General features: G+C 35.4%; 1 long non-coding RNA gene across 1 annotated transcript in view; it reads left to right on the forward strand.

Annotated features, from left to right (window-relative positions):
- Positions 1 to 18,740, forward strand: part of LOC143304551 (uncharacterized) — an 85,276-nt gene that overhangs the window by 52,744 nt on the left and 13,792 nt on the right. The gene's annotated exons all lie outside the window — the stretch shown is intronic.

Raw genomic sequence — 18,740 nt, forward strand, 5'->3', positions numbered from 1 at the left:
AATATTTTACGCTCAAATAAAGTTAAAAAAGCCACTCTAATCAAAATTATAAATATTATTAATAAAAAATTATTAAAAAAAATTATTATATATTATAATTTTATTATAATTTATTTAAATTCTAAATTTAATGCACTAATTTGCTAATATAATCAAAATTATTAATTAACATTTAAAATATAATTTAATTAAAAATTATAGTCCTTTCGTACAATTAATTTATTTATTTTTATAGATAGAAACCAATCTGACTCACGTCGATTTGAACTCAAATCATGTAAGATTTTAAAAGTCGAACAGACTTAATTATTAAACTTCTGCATTTAAAATTTATCTTAATTCAACATCGAGGTCGCAATCATCTTTATTAATATGATCTTTAAAAAGATATTACGCTGTTATCCCTAAGGTAATTTATTCTTTTAATTTATAATACAAGATCATTAATTATTCTTTAATTGAGGTTTATATGTAAAATAAAGTTTTATAAATTTACTAATCCTCCCAATTAAATATTTATATTTAAAAAATTTAAAATCTAATATATATATAGATATAAAATGCTATAGGGTCTTATCGTCCCATAAATATATTTTAGCATTTTTACTAAAAATTTAAATTAATTATATATATATATGAGACAGTATATATCTCATTAATTCTTTCATTCTAGTTTTTAATTAAAAAACAATTGATTATGCTACCTTTGTACAGTCAATTATACTGCAGCCATTAAATAATTAAATCATTGGGCAGATAGACTTAAAATTAAAATCAATAAGCCATGTTTTTGATAAACAGGTGAATATATTTAATTTGCCTAATTCCTTATATATATATATATTTCAAAATTTATTAAAAAATAAAAATTTTAAACATAAAATATTACTAATATAATCATTGTACTTAATTTAAATAAATTATAAATTATTTTTTTTAATAAATATATATTATTCAATTTTATATAAATTTCTTAAATTTTTAAAATAAAATCTTTAAATTATTAAGTATTTATTAATAAAAATTATTACTAAATCAATATAATTATAATATAAATTTTTAAATAATAATAATAATAATTTAATTATATATTTAAATTTATAGATTATCCTATAAATTTTTTATATAGAAATAAAAAAAATTATAAAATAAATTTTTTATATTTTTTATATATAAATTAAATTCATTAAAAAAAAACTAGATATAAAAAAATCGATTAACATTTAATTTCTAAATATATATTATAATTTTTTATTCAACAAAAACATAATTATATATTTAACTCTTTTTCTTTCGAGAATAATAAAATTATTAAATTATATTAATTAACCCTGATACAAAAGGTACAAAATTTATTTTACTTAATTAATTCTTTAAAATTTCATTCACATTACTAAATCTATAAATCATTATATTATTTCATAAATTATTACTTTAACAATTATTTATTATACAACTTTACAAAAATATAATTTAATAAATTTTAAACTAAAATATTAAATTTATTATTTAAAAAAAATTCAATTTAAATAATTTTCATTAAAAATGAAATATTATAAAAACTAATTTTTTATCTAAAAACATTTTCCAATATTTTTACTATGTTACGACTTATTCCACAAATGAAATTGACGGGCAATTTGTACACTTTTCAAAACTATTTTCAAATTAATTAATTTATTAATTTTACTTTTGAATCCTCTTTCAAATTAATATTAAAATATAATTATTAAAAAATTAAATTTATTATAACTCATAAATTCTTAAATATACTACATTTTGATTTGAATTAAAATTTTGTATTAAATTTTTATTAAAATTAATTTTATATAATAATATACAACAATACATAAACATCTACTTAAGTTTATCTTATCGTGGATTATCAAATTAAACTACAAGTGGCAGATAGCGCGGAGACAATGTATCTATGTGCTGAATCAAAAGTAAAACTTTTTTATTTCTAAATTTTCCAAAATTAAGCTTTTACTAATATATTTGTGATGTTAGATTTACTTATTGATATGTATTTAATTATCATTTACTCAGTAAGCAAATATGCTCCAAATTATATCGTGCTTGGTCTTATCTGAATGAGAAAAGTGTGACAAATATGTTGGTAAATGATTTCATTTACTACAATGAATCAAAAATAAAAAGAATTTGATTTATGAGTTGAGGGTCTCAGCTTGTGGGAAGTTTTTAATGTTTGCGTAATGTACGCCTAATATAGGTGCTCACATAAACGTTGCACTTCATACTACCATTTATTGACTTACAATGTAACCATTCCTTAGACTATGAACTTACAAACTAGTATAGGGAGGCCCGATATTGTATTATGGATCGCTGACATTTTAGGAGGGGGAAGAAAGAGAATAAACGTATGAGATATATAATTACGTATATATGATTACACAATTGCAGGGAACATTTTCTTAATTTAACTGTGTTTGTATAACGTCAATTCACATCAGAGACCAGGCCACACACCGCGGGTAGGATGGCGCCCAGATGTCTGCACATCCTTGGCGCGTGCCCTCAGTAGTCCTAAGTACCCACCAGGGGTCTTGGAATTTTCATAGTTAAGGTCCTTCAGGCCAAGCGAGTATCTCTTGTCTTAGATTTCCTTTTACGTTTATTGTTTACTACGGGTTAACAGGGAAAGTAGGTTTTTCTCGCGTCTGCTATGTTGCGTTAGCAACTTTCTCACGAGGGCGGCTAAAACCCTTCCTGGTCCACCAACCGTCTTATTATCCAATCGGAGAAAGATGTCTACTACCCTCACTTCCTTAACAAAAATTATCATCAACAAGTCCGATAGTCCCGTGTCCTTAGACACACCCATCCCTAGCTTTCCCCAGACACAGTATCGTCCGTAAAACTTCACTTATTCCGTATCCTTAGAATAGTCAACATATCTTTACCGGTCTCTATCCTTATAACAGTCGCGTACTTAACGTATCAGTGTAACTAGGTTTTACACAAGGTGATTGGAGTGAATTGTGATTTGTGTGTGTTAATTCAGTGTGTATTTCATTGTGATTGCTGAATTCATAATAAAGATTAATGAAAACAAAATTAATAGTTGTGTTACGACTCAGCTATTTTATTTTATCGTCTAACCCTCAAGTTTACGTGACATTTGCATTGTTCTTTTGTGATCTTTGCTTACAATCTTTGGTTCATTTACTAACTAAACATACGGTTTTCTTATTGCTATAATTTAATTTTCTACGGTGGTTAGCCACCAATATTTATCTTTATTGTCTTTGAGTGTCTCACTTAAATCTACGATTGACAATTTATACATAAGTCTTATATTGCTATCCTTATGGTCTATGTCGCTATCGTACAGTATTTTTTATTATTACGTTTCTGCTGTAGTGATAGAATAATGCCAAGTTATTATTGTTTTGGATTAATTTCACGCTATCTAAACAGGTGAAGGATTCCGGGGGGAAATAACCTGTTTTTTGAACGTGTTTATGGTATAACGGGTTTGACTATAGATTGTGGGCGACGATGAAGTTTATGATTATTTTGTGTATCTTTGACCAGTGGTCTGACTAATTTAAAAATGAAGAATCGATATGGATTAATTTGGGCTCTTCGTATAGCTTGTGATTTGCTATATTTGCTAAATTTCAATTCTGGCAATCTATATATTCCTAAACATGCTGTGATGTATTTTCTTTCAATGATTCTTAATTTTTCCGTGGCGTTGACACTTACATTGAAACAGATTTAACGACCATACATTAGAATGGTTGGTCTAATTAGTGTTTTGTAGCAGTGAAGTTTTATTGATCTGTGCGAATCTTTCGAGTAAGGTAGTCTTATGAGGTATAAGAAGAATTTATCTGCTTTCTATAACTGTGTCTTTATGTTGTCGTTGTGATTTAACCCGAAGTTTAGATGGACTCCGAAGCATCTAACTTTGTTTGCATCGGAAAATTTTCCGTTGATATTTTCTGTTGTATGGAAGAATATTTTCGAATTTATTCTCACGTCGTACTTTGCTTTTGAAGTTTTTGAAATATATGGACTGAACGAGATTGTTTCACATTTATGGGTGTAGATTCTTAGCTTCCGTGTTGGAAAGCGTAATTTTCTACTTTCTTGACTAGGTCTTGCACCTGGATTTTTATTTGTCACGGTTTATTGTTTCTGATGTAATTAACATATCATTTACGAATGCTATTGCTGATTTATTATTTTGATTGCCGTTCTTGTTCATGCCATACATTTATAATAGGACACTAAACATGGATATTGAACAGGATAGGCCGGTTTACCGTGTCTTACTGTAGATCTCGATGCGTTTGGTCCTTTTGCTTGATCCCTCTGAGAGGTAGAAGTATCTATCATTTTCTTTTTAATTTTTCCCTTATTAAACGTTCTTATTTGTTTCTACAAATACTTACATTTTTGTATCATTTGCTAATTACTATAGCATGGGGATTTCTGTGCTATTACCCATAATAAAAAAAAACAAAATAAAATAAGGAAGGTTTTTAACGTTTTAATTAGAATGTATGGGTGTGTGATTTGTTAATAATTGAGGATGAGTAAGGATAACTATTATCATTATTATTATCATTATTCTTATCATTATCATCATCATCATCATCATCATCATCATCATCATCATCATTATTATTATTATTATTATTATTATTGTTGTTATCATCATCATCATCATCATCATCATCATCATCATTATTATTATGATTATTATCATTATTATCATTATTATCATTATTATTATTATGATTATTATTATCATTATCATTATTATTATTATTATTATTATTATTATTATTATTATTATTATTATTATTATTATTATTATTATTATTATTATTATTATTATTATTATTATTATTATTATTATTATTATTATTATTATTATTATTATTATTATTATTATTATTATTATTATTATTATTATTATTATTATTATTATTATTATTATTATTATTATTATTATTTTCTGTGTCCCTTGGTTCTCCTGTTATTTCTCATTCTTCTATTACGTGTCTCGGGTCTTCTTCTTTCTTTTTACATAGCTTGCATCTTTTTTCTCCCTCTTCTTTCCAGTATTCCCTTGATTTAGTCTCGTTTCCACATCTGAATCTTGCTAATATTTTTCTGTCCTTCCACTTCATCCTCCCTTCTAAGTATTTTGCTAACTCTTCTTTGGCGATTTTTCTATAATGTTTGTCATATTTTGATTCCCTTATCCTTTCTCCCCTCTCTTCTGCTTCTCTCTTTCTCCTTTCTTCTATAATTTGGTCTAGTGTCATCTTTTCTTGCTCTTCTCTTACTTCCATCTGTGTCCCTCCATTTCTCATCCTTTCTAGTCCCTTCTTTCTCTTTCTTGCTCTTTTCCGTTATTGGCCATTTCCCCAGTTTCTCTCTCTTTCCTTTATGCACTTCTTTACTAGTTCCTTTTTTGACTCTATGGCTTTCCCTTCATACCTTGCTGCTCTTCCTAATACTTTTTCTTTGATTTCTGTTAGCTTACATTCTTCTATCGATATATAATTCGGTGTTGTCATATCTAAACCTAAGCTCCATTTCACATATCTTCTTTGTATTCTATCCAGCCTTTCTTCCATGTTCCAGCCTCATACCTATGCTCCAAACAGCGCCACGTTCTCTACCAGCGTTCCAAACATCTTCATTCTCCTCTTGTTGTCCTGTTTGGAAATTTTTTCTTCCACGCTCCATGTTTTCTTCATTGCTATTCTTGCTCTCTTTTTCCTGTCTTCTATGTGTTTCTCATCACTACCGTTTTTTCAGTAGTATGTACCCTAGGTATCTTATCTCGTCCACTTCTTCTAATTCTCGTTCTCCCCATTTCCATTTTCTTTGTCTCCTCTTGTTCTTTCGTTTTTTTCGAAAACTACACTCTTGGCCTTTTTCGTGCTCGGTTCCAATTCGGTTTCCTTTAAAAATATTTCGAATCTCTTTAGCATTTCCTTTAGCTTCTCCTCTCTACCAGCCATCAGCACAATATCGTCTGCATATGTCAATGACCATACCTTTCTTTCTCCTGCCACTATGCCCCCCCCCCGACTTGTCCTTTCCTTAATTCTTCTTCCAGCCCCGCCACGTAGATGTTAAATAACGTAGGGCTCAACGGGCATCCTTGTCTGACTCCCCTCACTGTTCAAAATTCTTTTGTGTTGTTATTCTTGATTCTTACCACATTCTTTGTTTCTGCGTATATCTCTTTATTCCTTCTGGTTAAGTTTTCGTTAATCCCCATTTTTCTCATTTTCTCCTCCAATTTCTTTCTGTTTAGCCTGTCGAACGCCGCTTTTAAGTCCGCAAAGCAGGCATGTAGTTTTTCTTTTTCTCTACTCAACTGTTTGTCTATGATATGGTTTATCACAAATACCGCGTCTTTCTTTTCTGAATCCGAATTGGCTCTCTTTCAGTTTGTTTTCAATCTCTGCCTTCAGTCGTTCGTGCAGTATCCCTGCACAGATCTTGTATGCTGTATCCATTAATGTTACTTTTCTGTAACCCTTCCCTACTCTCTTGTCCCTCTTTTTATATATCGGACATATTTGCTCCTTTTTTCCAATCTTCTGGTCCCCACCCCATTCCATATTTTCCTTAACAGAGCCCATAACGCTTCACCCACTTCCTTCGGTGCATACTTCCATACTTCATTTTCTAACCCGCCTTCCCCCACTGCTTTCTTCTCCTTCAAGTTTCTTAGTTTGTATATCACCTCTTCCATCTCTATATATTATCTTCTCTCTCCTCCATTATTTTCTCTTCTGCTCGATGCTCCTCTTTTTTCCTGCCCTCTTTGTGCTCTGTTCCTTCTAAAATTTCCATAAAATGATTTTTCCACTCTTCCTCGCTTATTTCATATAATCTTCATCTATATTCTCTCTTCTCCTTCTGTATTTATTTATGTATTTCCACGCTTCTTGTTCTGTTTTGATCTTCTTGATTTTCACCATTTCTTCTTCTTCGTATCTTTCCTTTCTTTGTTTGCACCTCTATTTGAATGCCTTTTTTCCTCCATAAGAGCTTCTCTACTGTATTTTCCTTTCATAAACTTTGTCACCTTCCTTCTCATCTCTCTTTTACTCTCTTTTCCTCTCTTTCTATTCCTTATCTTTACTTTCTTCTTTTGCATTGCTTCGTTTATCTTCTTGTTGATTTCTGTCCACATTTCCGCTACTGTTCTTCCGTTGCAGGTCCAGTCTTTACATTCGTCCAAGTATTTTTCCACACTTTTGTTTGTCCATTCCCTCTTCTCCTTCTCTTCTTCTTCCTTTTCCTCATTTTTTTGTAATTCCGCGCCCCCCCCCCCTATTTCTATTTCTAACGGCATGTGGCCTGACTCTGTTCTTTTTCCTATTTTCATGTAAATTATTTCTTCTGTCGCCGCCTGATTGCCAATCACATAAGTCTATTACTGAGTTTCCTCTCTCGCCAATATAGGTCCGCTCCTCTCCTTCTTTATCGCTGCCATTGATTATCTTTAGCAGTGTTCTTCCTTCCACGTTTATTGTCTTGTCTTTTGATCGTCTGTTTTTTTCTTTCCCTACGTCCTCGTTTATCGACCCTCCCTCTTCTCCCGTTCTTGCGTTCCAGCCTCCGCCGATGATCACCACTTCCTCTTCTCTTCTGTCTACTCTTTCCTCTATTTTTTTCCATGTCCCTTATGTATCTTGATTATAAACCATCATTATCCTATACGTCTTGTAATTGTATATTATTTTTCTTCCAACTATATTATCACTAATTCCTTTATATCCTATTTCTCTTAGGTTTTTATTTATACCCGTTGTTATTCTTCCCTTTGCTCTTCCTTTTTTCCTTACTGTCATTGCTGCCCTGCATTTCCAGTCGAATTCTTTGGGTAGTCTATATTTTAACTTTTCTCTTTTGTCCTTACTTATTAGCTCTGCTACATTTCAGAAGCACGTTTTCATCCCCATTGTAGTCCCCCCTCCTGTTCCTCTTTTTTCATTTTCCTTCCCCTCTCTTTCTTTCTTCCTCCAGCCTCTCTTCGTTTTCGTTCCACCTGTACCATTTGTTTTCTATTGTTAGTTTCTTGTATCCTGTCCTTACATATTCGCCTTGTTCCATTCTTTCTCTGGCTACCCTTCTTATGTGTTGCTTCCCATCCCTTTCTTTTTTTGTCAGATCATCGTCCATGTATACACCCTTTTCCCATTTGCTTTTCTCCTTCATTATCCTTATTTTTTCCTCCATTGATTTCATCGTTGCCACTATTATTGTGTTCTTGCCCCCCCCCCACCCCACCTTTATCATATGTGTTTTTTCTACTTCTGCCCCTATCCTCATTTTTTCGTTTATGAACTCCTTTACTGTCTCTTCATTGCTTCCTTCGTTCCAGTCCACTCCCTTGATTACTATGTTTCTTCTTCTTTCCTCTCTCTCTCTGTCCTGTCCTGATCCTCTCCAATTCTTCTGATTCTACCCAATAATTCTTTCTTTTCCCATTCCCACTCTCCTTTCTCTCTGTCTGTCTCTCTTTCCCTTCTTTCCCTTCTTTCCCTTTCCTCTTTCATTTCTCTCTTCAGCTCCTCCACTTGCTTTTCCAATATATATATATTTTATTTCCTCGATCATTGCCTCGAATCCTCTTTCCATTTTCTCTATTTCTTCCACCACTGCCTCCATTACTTTCTCTCTGGCTGGTGTCTCTTTTTCTGTCGAACTGTATTTGTCCAGTATATTTTTGAAGACTGCTTTACCAGTACTCCTTGGTCTTCCCCTGTTTGTCGCCATCTGCCGTTTCCCTACCTTACTTTGTTTTGCCGCGCTTCTAGCCTCCTAACCTCTTCTTTTCTAGTTTTTCTTATTTGTAGCTTTCTCTCGTTCTTGTCTTCTTTTTCGCTTTTCTTTTGCCTTCTCCTTGTATGCTCACTCTTTATTTTCCCTTCTTCATGCCTCTTTATGATTCCTGTTCCTTTTTCCCTTCACACTTCACTTTTTCCACAGAGATCTCCGTCCGTGTGTTACCCTCGGCCCGAACCGAACCGAAAGCCCAAGTAAGGATTACTATTTTTGGCAAGCGAGTTTATGTAATTGTCCATTTTGTCGTGATATGCTTTAGAGAATTTTGTGTGTACTTAGTATCGATGTTAGTATAGTTGATATATATATCAGAGGCGACAGTCTGTCGCCCAACGTAGCCGAAGGTCACCGTCACTAATCTCGAACAATTACAATCGGATTGAATAACTACAATAGTTTAGTTACAGTTATAGTAGACTTTAGATTGCAATGTTGCGGGGCTATCCGAAGGTTCCGGTGTCCTTTCATCTCCGACATATATATATATATATATGTATATGTGTATATTAGTTAGAGGAGGTAGAACAAGAATTTTCGCGTTGATGGATTGGATAAGAATGTGAATATTCGTTGTTTGATATATATTTATTCCTACGTTTGCCTTCTTCTTCTCTTTTAATTTCGCTATAGTAGTTTGTCGTTAGAACCAAAGCTCAGTTCATTTACTACGATGGTTTCTATTGCCACAATTTTCTTGCCCTTCGAGTTTAATAATCGAGAATGATTCCAACGATCCTCTCTGTGTGGGGTTCGTGTGGTTTCGCAAGCCTTGCCCATAGACGGGTAGTATTTTATCAACAGTGGGAGGAGGAATGCGAAGATCGATGGGTGTTTTCGATAATCGAAAACACCGTTTGCACAAGCCAACACAGCGAACGATCCTTTGGTTAAATTTTCGAAGGGAAATTGTTCTGCTATTTCTCTCTTACAATCGCATGCAATGATGGCAAGAATATCGGTAAATAGCAATGCCGGTATTGCTCTTAATTTTCGATTGACCCCGACGATGTATTTAATGGTCCTCTCTGTGCGGGACTTGTGTGATTTCGCAAGCCTTGCCCCAAGACGGGCAATGTTTTGCCAACAATGGGAGGAGGAATGCGAAGATCAGTGGGTGTTTGAGTAGCTAAAAACACCGTTCGCACAAGCCGACACAGCGGACAACCCCTTTGTTTAAAGTTTAAACAATGATTCTATCCTCAAAACCGTTCACGAAAATAAAACGAGATCGATGATAGGAAGATCTAATTCGATTCTCGAGGGCAACGAAATTATCAGAGAAGAAGGAAATTTTCAAAATTAATTTTCTTACCTTGAGGAGTAGGTGCTGTCTGGCGCCATTACCTCAGCTGCTCCGGTGGTCGTCGATGTTTTTGTTGGGTTTATTACTTGAACTTGAATATAGTTTACTATCAACTTTTACTTTATTTATCTATTTCGATACAGACTGAAAAATTTACTAACTGGATTAATACCGCAATTACAATGCCCGTTTCTGTCTAAGCGATGAAATGAGGACTTCAAAGATAAAATTTTCTTTTTACTTAGTCGCGGCTCTCTTTTCTTGACCGAAAAACTAAAGACCCCGAAACGCAAAATACTATACAAAATTTTTAAACGCAATGATGAGCGCAATAACGAACGTAGTAACAATGAACACAAAGAGTGAACAAAATAATAATGAACCGTAATTACAATGATCACTAAGAATGAATACAAAAATAATGAGCACAATATGGTACGTAAATTATAATGAGCATAAAGAATGATTAAAATAATAATGAGCGCTGCGCCATGTTGCTACGCTCATTTATAATGCCATCCCCCACGGAGTGGTGGTCCACTGGGGCTTCACTTCCGTGGGAATCGGGATGTTGCAGTTTGGGTTTCCTGAAATCGTACGTGAGACTGTCTTCTCATATCTATGATTCTTACCTCTGAATGAAAATCGACGCATCATAATAGTGTGATGCTGGTAGTGAACATCTTAAGAGAATCTTAATTAGCCTAGGCCCTGTTTTTAATATTTGATTTCATTCGACTGCATGTGGCCTTCTTTCATCTACTGGCCGTCGGTTTTTCGTAATCGCCACGCAAGCACGTGTTTGCCGTACGGGTATATGTGTCGCTATCGAGTTTTACTGCCTCGGCTCCCATTGTTGGCATAACATACGGTCAGCGTTACAGTTACGTAATTATTTCATTCTAACCACTTCTAGTTAATTATGATTGCGACAATAGATCATGGGAGTTGTGGTGTCTTCACAAGAGATACCCTGCTTTCTCCCATGGGTTATTTACATTTTCCATTTCTGCTGCTATATTTTTATTGATTGTAGTATAATTTGACATTAATTGATGTACGGTACAAGGAGAAATGAGAACATTCTCCCATGAGAATATTATATGTTTTACCAGTTTATATTTTTTAAATGTTATATTTTATAAATTATATACATGCAGAAGAGATATGAAAGTTATAGAAGGAAATCTAAATAGAATCTTGTTATATTTTTTATTGATTACTATTAAGGTGTTTTGAAAGCAAAATGATAGCTTATACGCAATATTTTATTGTTTTACTTCTCATTAAATTATGCAAGTAAATCAGTTAGTCAATCAAAGTAAGACTATATATACATTACAAATAACTGTAACGTCTTAAAAATTACAAAATTTATTAATGGATATTGAAACATGGTAACATAATCCTTAGAAAGGTCTGTGAAATATAACACAAGGGTGAGCAGAGAGCAATCGCCGGTATCAACGAATGCCAAAGGATATGCCAAAATAGTAGGTCTTATTAAACGATCTTTTATTAAACGATCAACGCTTTTGCAACGATGTAAACATTTGAAACATCCAACACTGAAACGCTGGATATTTCTCGCCTCTCGCCGTAGAGAAAAGCTATAGAAATTACGAAAGTACGTATGCAGTGTAGGAAGTATCGAAGAAAGGATGTATTTAGTGATGGAAAATAATTCGACTCGAATGCGTTAGATGTTCCTAAGAATCATGCAATACTAAACCATTATTCAGATAAAAGGAAAGAAGAAGAAAAGTGGAAAGATTAGAAATGATATACTTGCGTTGCGAACTTTGGGACGGAAACGGAAAGAAGATGCGCATGATACGTTTAGAATATGAACATGTTGGGTAGTGGAGAAATGACACTTATAGATATATGGAAGGAAAAAAATAATAACGGATAGATTCTTTCGTTCGTGCACTTAAATCAGATGATCATGTGGTTAGTATGAATTTCTGTAATAACGTCATTGGAAGAAATGGAGTTAATTATTCCTGCGCGATATAAAACGCAGCATACGCCAACCTCCTAATTATGGAAATTTTCATCACTTTATAGACGAATATATTTGTATGATTTGAATGTACAACTATCTCTAAAGAAATTACATGTAGAATTTTAGCATGTTTCTCTTGGCATAAAAATTGTGCAATATGATCAAGCAACAGTGATATAAAATAATATCACGTTGCAGTTTATCTGAACGAAAAAACGAAATATTTACTTGTGTAATATTCACAAATAAAACTATGCAATTACCAGAGATATCGCAATCGATCGAAAATGTTGCACGATTCAAAACAGTTTCTTAAAAAAAGTTGAAAGAAGTGTTGGTTTATTAGATCATGTGAAACAAGAAAGTATTCACATAATGACAACTCCGAGGCTCTACTTCCTAGGATTATAGGATTTGGAGGTGCAGTTCTACCCCAGAAATGCTTGTAAGAGCCTCTTCACCTCCCTTGCCTCTGGCGGTTGCCTGCCTGGTTCTAAGTAAGCCAAGTCATTGTTAACAATTACATCGGCCAACATCCTTGGACACATTTTAAAGATCTCCTGACAGCATGCGTTGACCCAAGATGACGGCATGCAGATAGGTTGTGTTCGCGTCGCTTCGTACACTGTCCGTGTGTACAAACAGTACGCCACGAATGTAATCCAGATGTCTTCACGTGGGCAGACGCCACCCGCCACCCGCCACCCGCCACCCGCCACCCGCCACCCGCCACGAATGCAAGCATGGTTTTGCAACCCTTGAAAACGCAAAAGCCTGAAAAAGGGGCAGAGTGGTCAACCCCTAAAGATACTAATATAAGCGCTACACCGATAAAGCAAAACAGCCCAGAAATCAAGAAGCGGTCTGATGAAGAGAAGGAGGATACTAAAGAAGAATCGCGGCCAATACCCGACATAAGGGAACGAGCTAGCGATATGGAAAAGAGGGTCCTACCATTCTGCCACGACCCGAGCAACAAAGTTAACAAGGGCAAACCGCAACGATAATGCGTTACTTTAAGGATATGAGAGGATTTGTGGAGAATCTCCTGCTCCACAACTGTCATCTAGCCGGAAGGCTAGAACAAGCTAAAAGCTAAGAATAAGGAAACTGCGATATTAAGCGCTGTGAATAAGTCGCTGGAAGCCAGCAAGCGGCTTAAAACGGCCGTTAAGAAAACAACGAAGGCCGAGCCAAAACAGCTCTCGTACGCGGAAAAAGTGAAGATGGCCAGCAATAAAACGGACAAATGGCGGTAAAACCACCGAGAAATGTGGTTATAATCCGGTCGGAAGTTGAGGATGGTGAAATAAGAACCAGCGGAGAAGCGCGCGACGCGCTATTCACGCTAGTAATCCCCCGTAAAGGGGGAATACAAGTCACAGCAGTTGAAAACAAAATAAGCGACACCGGCCTAATCGTGGAAACGACGAAGGACTGAAGCCGGAAGGACTGAAAGCGTTCACAGAGGATGTACAGAATACACACATAACGTACGGACATTCGGAGAAAAAATAAAATAATCAGATGACTCATGCGAAAAATCGTTCTTCACATAAGTGGATGAATATCTGAAAAATATTCGAAATTCGAACATCTTACACATGTTCGCACATTTATCGAGAAGTGAGTTGTGTATTATACAATTTTTCTAGATGTATATGTTTTTTTTTTTTTGTCACATAAATGTTATTAGGCCAGTTGCTGAACAAGAGCATAAATATTCATCACTTTGAGCAGAGGCATATGCTTGTACGAGTTTAAAATAATCTTCTTACCATTGAAATCTATCCATAGTTACGCTATAAATTATAATACAATTTGTATATTGTATTTGTATTCAACAGTACATCTCAACTGAACAAATGTATTGCGTAACAACTATTTATCACTAAAGCGAAGATGTCTAACCCAATCGAATTTTATTGTCAATGTTAGTATTATTTTAGAAATGATATAAATAGTAAAAATGAAAAGGAAACAACTTTTAATTCTCTGATAATTTAATAAGAGGAGCATCTAACGCTCCTTTTCTCTCGATCTGTTTAGCAATAATTTTATTCACTAATTTTTCGAGAGCTTCAAATATGATCTCACTGCGCTCAAGACTGTCAATAGACAACGTGCGGAGAAAACTTTGATGCCTCATCTGTGAAATGCTGTCAAAAAGGCTTTAAGTGAAAACATACATACATGCCTGTATGAAAACTGCAACTGCTCATGAATTCAATTTCGACTCGGACTTGAGAATCCTATAAGATATCATTTTAAACTATACTAAATATATAGAGTACGCTGTCCCGCGTATCCTGAAGATATCTTTAAAATGACGGTCCTACCAAATTAAATTCAGACTGTTTTCTGAAACTGCTTAATCAAATGATGCATTGATTTATTTTTATAGTAGTAAATCTGGGCATCAGAAATTTGCTCCGTCCATTTGAAAGTCCATCGAACTCGGTCTATTTATCACCGTTATGAAACATATATACTCTAGTAGGAACATTCCTAACACGATAATGCTTAGAGGAAAGCACGCCAGAATCGCTGTCTCTCAAATCCATTCAATGAATAAGAGACGAATGAAGATGCGTATTATAGTTATATGCAAGTATCCGTAAAGTGGTGTGAGACGTTCGAACAGGTTTGTTCGATGAAAATCAGCTACATACTCTGTTCCGGGTGAAGAAATGAGCCGCAAGTGGAAAAGGGTGAAAAGGGAAGGGGAAATAAGGAGAATACAAAGAGTTGATGAATGTAAGGAATGGAAGCTGAATCTCAAAATAAAGAACAAGAAAGAACAAGCTACTTACGATAACACGATTGCTAGTCATCTGTTCTCGATGACGATTGCCTATACCACCGCCCTTGTTGAATATTTTAGCAGTTCTAGTATATTTGAGCATATTATATTTATATTTCGATGCACACTACCTCTTCGACCATTTATTTCCGTGATTATGACTGAAGAACAAACAGAAGATACTTATCGTAAATGAAATTTAAGCAAGAAGGAACTTTTTGCGATGTTAACTCCAAATGAGAAAATATGTATATATCAGTATGGATCATGACCTGCCTATTTTTACATTAAATGTTTTGAAAAGTTGTATTTCAAAGCATGGCATGGTTTTCGTCGAAGGAAATCGTTTCGTGGAAGGAAATAGTTTCAAATAGTGAAAGAGCAAAATTATATAACTCTGAAAGAATAATATAATTTAACATGAAAATATTAGAAAACTGAGTACATCGAAATATAATAGATATTTTACAAGGGAAGTAAAAATATAGGTAAATAAATATAAGTAAAAAAGTATAAGAAATCATTTATTTTTTCTAAAATATATTTTGTATGGCGCGTGCTATCATTTTGTTATCTCAAATTTATCTTCTATTTATATTTCTTTACATAATTTTCACAATATATTTATGAATTAGATGTATTTTCATAACCTACTACTAGCGTTCTACTAGCGAGTTTTCGCATGCTCAATGAGATATGTAGTATAGGAAGTGCATAAATATATATTTTTTATGTATCTTCAAACACGAACTAGAATATCGAGCATGTTATCATTTTCCTGTGGATTGTAAAATGATCAACCGTGGTTGATAAATTAACAAATTGTAAAAATTTGTCGATTTGTAGTACGAGTGCGGAGTGCGAGTAGTAACGATAGTGAACACACAATTGAATACCCAAACGACAAACTCCTGAGCTTTATACTTATTTTTACGTGGGTCCAAACTTTATCGATTCGATATAGGCTCCGACCGCTCTGGGTTATTTAAAATATATGTCGGGTTAAGATCGGAATTTTGGGCGCGTGACAACTCTTCGCGTGGACTAGCCAATGTGTATGTCCCATTGTATCGGCACCTCCGAGGTAACCTCACACGTGGCTAGGCCCGCTCTCGAGGCCGCATGCCGCCACAATCACACTTCTCGGAAAACCCATACAACCACTCGTCAGACCTCCGTTAGGCAAAACGTTTATCTCGTGACCGTGGCTACGTTCGGCGACCAATTGTCACCTCGAAGCCAATCTCGCTATCACTAATTTTAAACAATTACAGCTATAATAAAATCTAGGCTAAAGTACTAGAGGATGTTCCGAAAATTTCCAAGGAAAGGCTTCGGCTTTCCTTTCATCTCCGACATATAGGTAGAGAAATAGGAAAGGATAGGGGAAGACGTTTGGATATAGTGGATTTGAAGTACAATTTCATTCGCAAAATATAGCGAACCAAGAAAGAACCGTGGAAAGATTTGGACATTTGTGCGCTTCATGTGACGCTGGAGAGAAGAAACGAAAAAAGAAACGAGAGGGAAGAGACCAAAAGAATGAAAAATGAAACCTTTCTTCACAAAAGACAGAAAAGATTCACTATGCATATTATTCGCTTCGCCTTATCGTTATCCACGTACGCACGCACGCACGCACGCACATTCACGGTTTCACCTTATACACTTGTTGTGTACTATCGTATCATTTTACCAACCAGTAGCGGTTGAAAATCCTATGTACTGTCTACCTCTCACTCGGTCGCAGATACATCGTTGAAGCCAGTTTAGACTCTAGCTCTGTTTAGACTCTAGGATATCGCGCGGGAATATACGCGCTTTTTCTCATACCTATAGAAATGTTAACTCAAATTTGGCGAAATTACTTATAATATTTATATTGATATTTATTTGATCTATTAGAATCGTTTTTAGATTAATATTTATATAATATTCCATAATCCATACAATGATTTTCCTCAAGCAAATAATAATTTAATATTTTTTTAAAAGTGTGATATCGTCCAAAACAATCGCTTCTGTGTAATGGAACATTGCAAAATTTACAGACAAAACATATTCTACTTCTTTTCTTTTTTAATTGTGCAAATTCTACATTGGGGTTTTGGCGCTTTTTTACTCCGACGACTAGACACTATGTTTATAAGTTTATGTTTTCCGAAATTTGATAGTCTTTGTGGGTGATCTAGTCTGGATGATCTGCTTGTCATATGTCTCGTAAGTGTTTGCTGTACTAGATATTTCTTCGTCGTTTTCCTTTGATCCACAATCTTCTATCCACGAAATTATCACTTTTTGCAGGAAATTTTTTATATGTATTCTTATTCTATGGCCCATAATCATTCCCGTTGGGGCCCCGGGAGCATCTCCTTTCGTCCCCTCGTAGTGGTGATCCCCACCGCTTGCCCTTCACCGTCGTTACTTCTGAGGTGATGGGCGTGATAGGTATTGAAGGAACACTCGAATATGTTTAACAATAAATATTTATTAACAAAATATATTCGGTGAGTATACTTGACGTAAAACTCGCGGTTATTAATTTCGGTTCGCGGTTCGCGATTACAAGTTCGAACTTGGGTAGATTCGGGTAGATACGATTCGATATGCGCTACGAGTTCGGACGATGATTGCCTGAGATGTCGAGCAACTCGGATCAGTGATTGCTGCCAACTATCAACTATCAATTCGGACAGGCGTCTCGCGACTGACTTTCCGTCACGATGATGCTGGATAGGAAAAACTATGATGGGGTGTGTCTAAGGATACGAGATCATCGGATTCGTTTAGGAAAGCGTTGGTTCGGAAAGTGAGGGAAGTGGACGTCGTTGTTAATTGGCTAAATTTTGAGTTGGTGGTTGGAAAAGGATACTAACCATCCTTGAGAGAAAGATGCTAGTAGGAAGCGTCGTACGTGAGAAAAGCAGATTTCCCGTATCTTCCTGTAGTGGGCGGTAGGTATAGGGGCTGTTAAGACAAAGACCATTTGTCCCTCTGGAGGACCTTAGCTAAATTAATCCTAAGATTTGTAGCAGGTCCTTAGGTTAACTGAAAATATTCTGTAATAATGTATACGCATCTGGCAATCATCTTGTCCGAAGGATAGGATCTTTGTGTAACGAGCCATGGGACAGAAACCGTTGGAAAGTTTGCTGTCGAGTGTCGCTACACTTCCTTCTGTTACTGCCCTCTTAGTACATTCCTTGGTTAGCCGTTCCACCGTCTCCTGGAGACGACTGACCTCACTCTCCAGAAAGCGCACCCTTCTCCGCAGGTATGCGCTGTCCGCGTGTTCATGTCCCTGAATCGGTTAGCTGTCCTTCTCGGTTCCTTCTCTTTCCTCCGATTCCGTCTTTATATCCTCTTTCCGCACGTCGTCGTCGCCAACGGCACTGTCGCGGATGCAGAGACGGCAGAGATCGGCGATTGTTGAGGCGACGGCGGAGGTGGTGACCACGTGCGCCGTTGGAGTTCAGCGTTAGACGCTCTCGCCCTCCGTGAGGCCAACCATGACCGGGTAATTTTTCGGTATGATCGCTTGCCTAGCGCGTTCACAACGGTCGTAGAGGAAGGACACGATGACATTTCGTCGTCGAATCTCACCCTGCCGCCGCCACCGTACCGCGAAAGCAGCCCATCCGACGAAGATCTCGGGCCGCTGATAGTTACATCCGGACCCTCTGACCTTCCCCGAGACTCCTCTGGTTGCACGTCCTCTTCACCAGACGCATGAACACGCCCGGGGGCCTGATGGTCCACCCCCGGAC

The sequence above is a fragment of the Bombus vancouverensis genome, unplaced genomic scaffold (assembly GCF_051014615.1).
Source record: "Bombus vancouverensis nearcticus unplaced genomic scaffold, iyBomVanc1_principal scaffold0039, whole genome shotgun sequence".
NCBI lineage: Eukaryota > Metazoa > Arthropoda > Insecta > Hymenoptera > Apidae > Bombus > Bombus vancouverensis.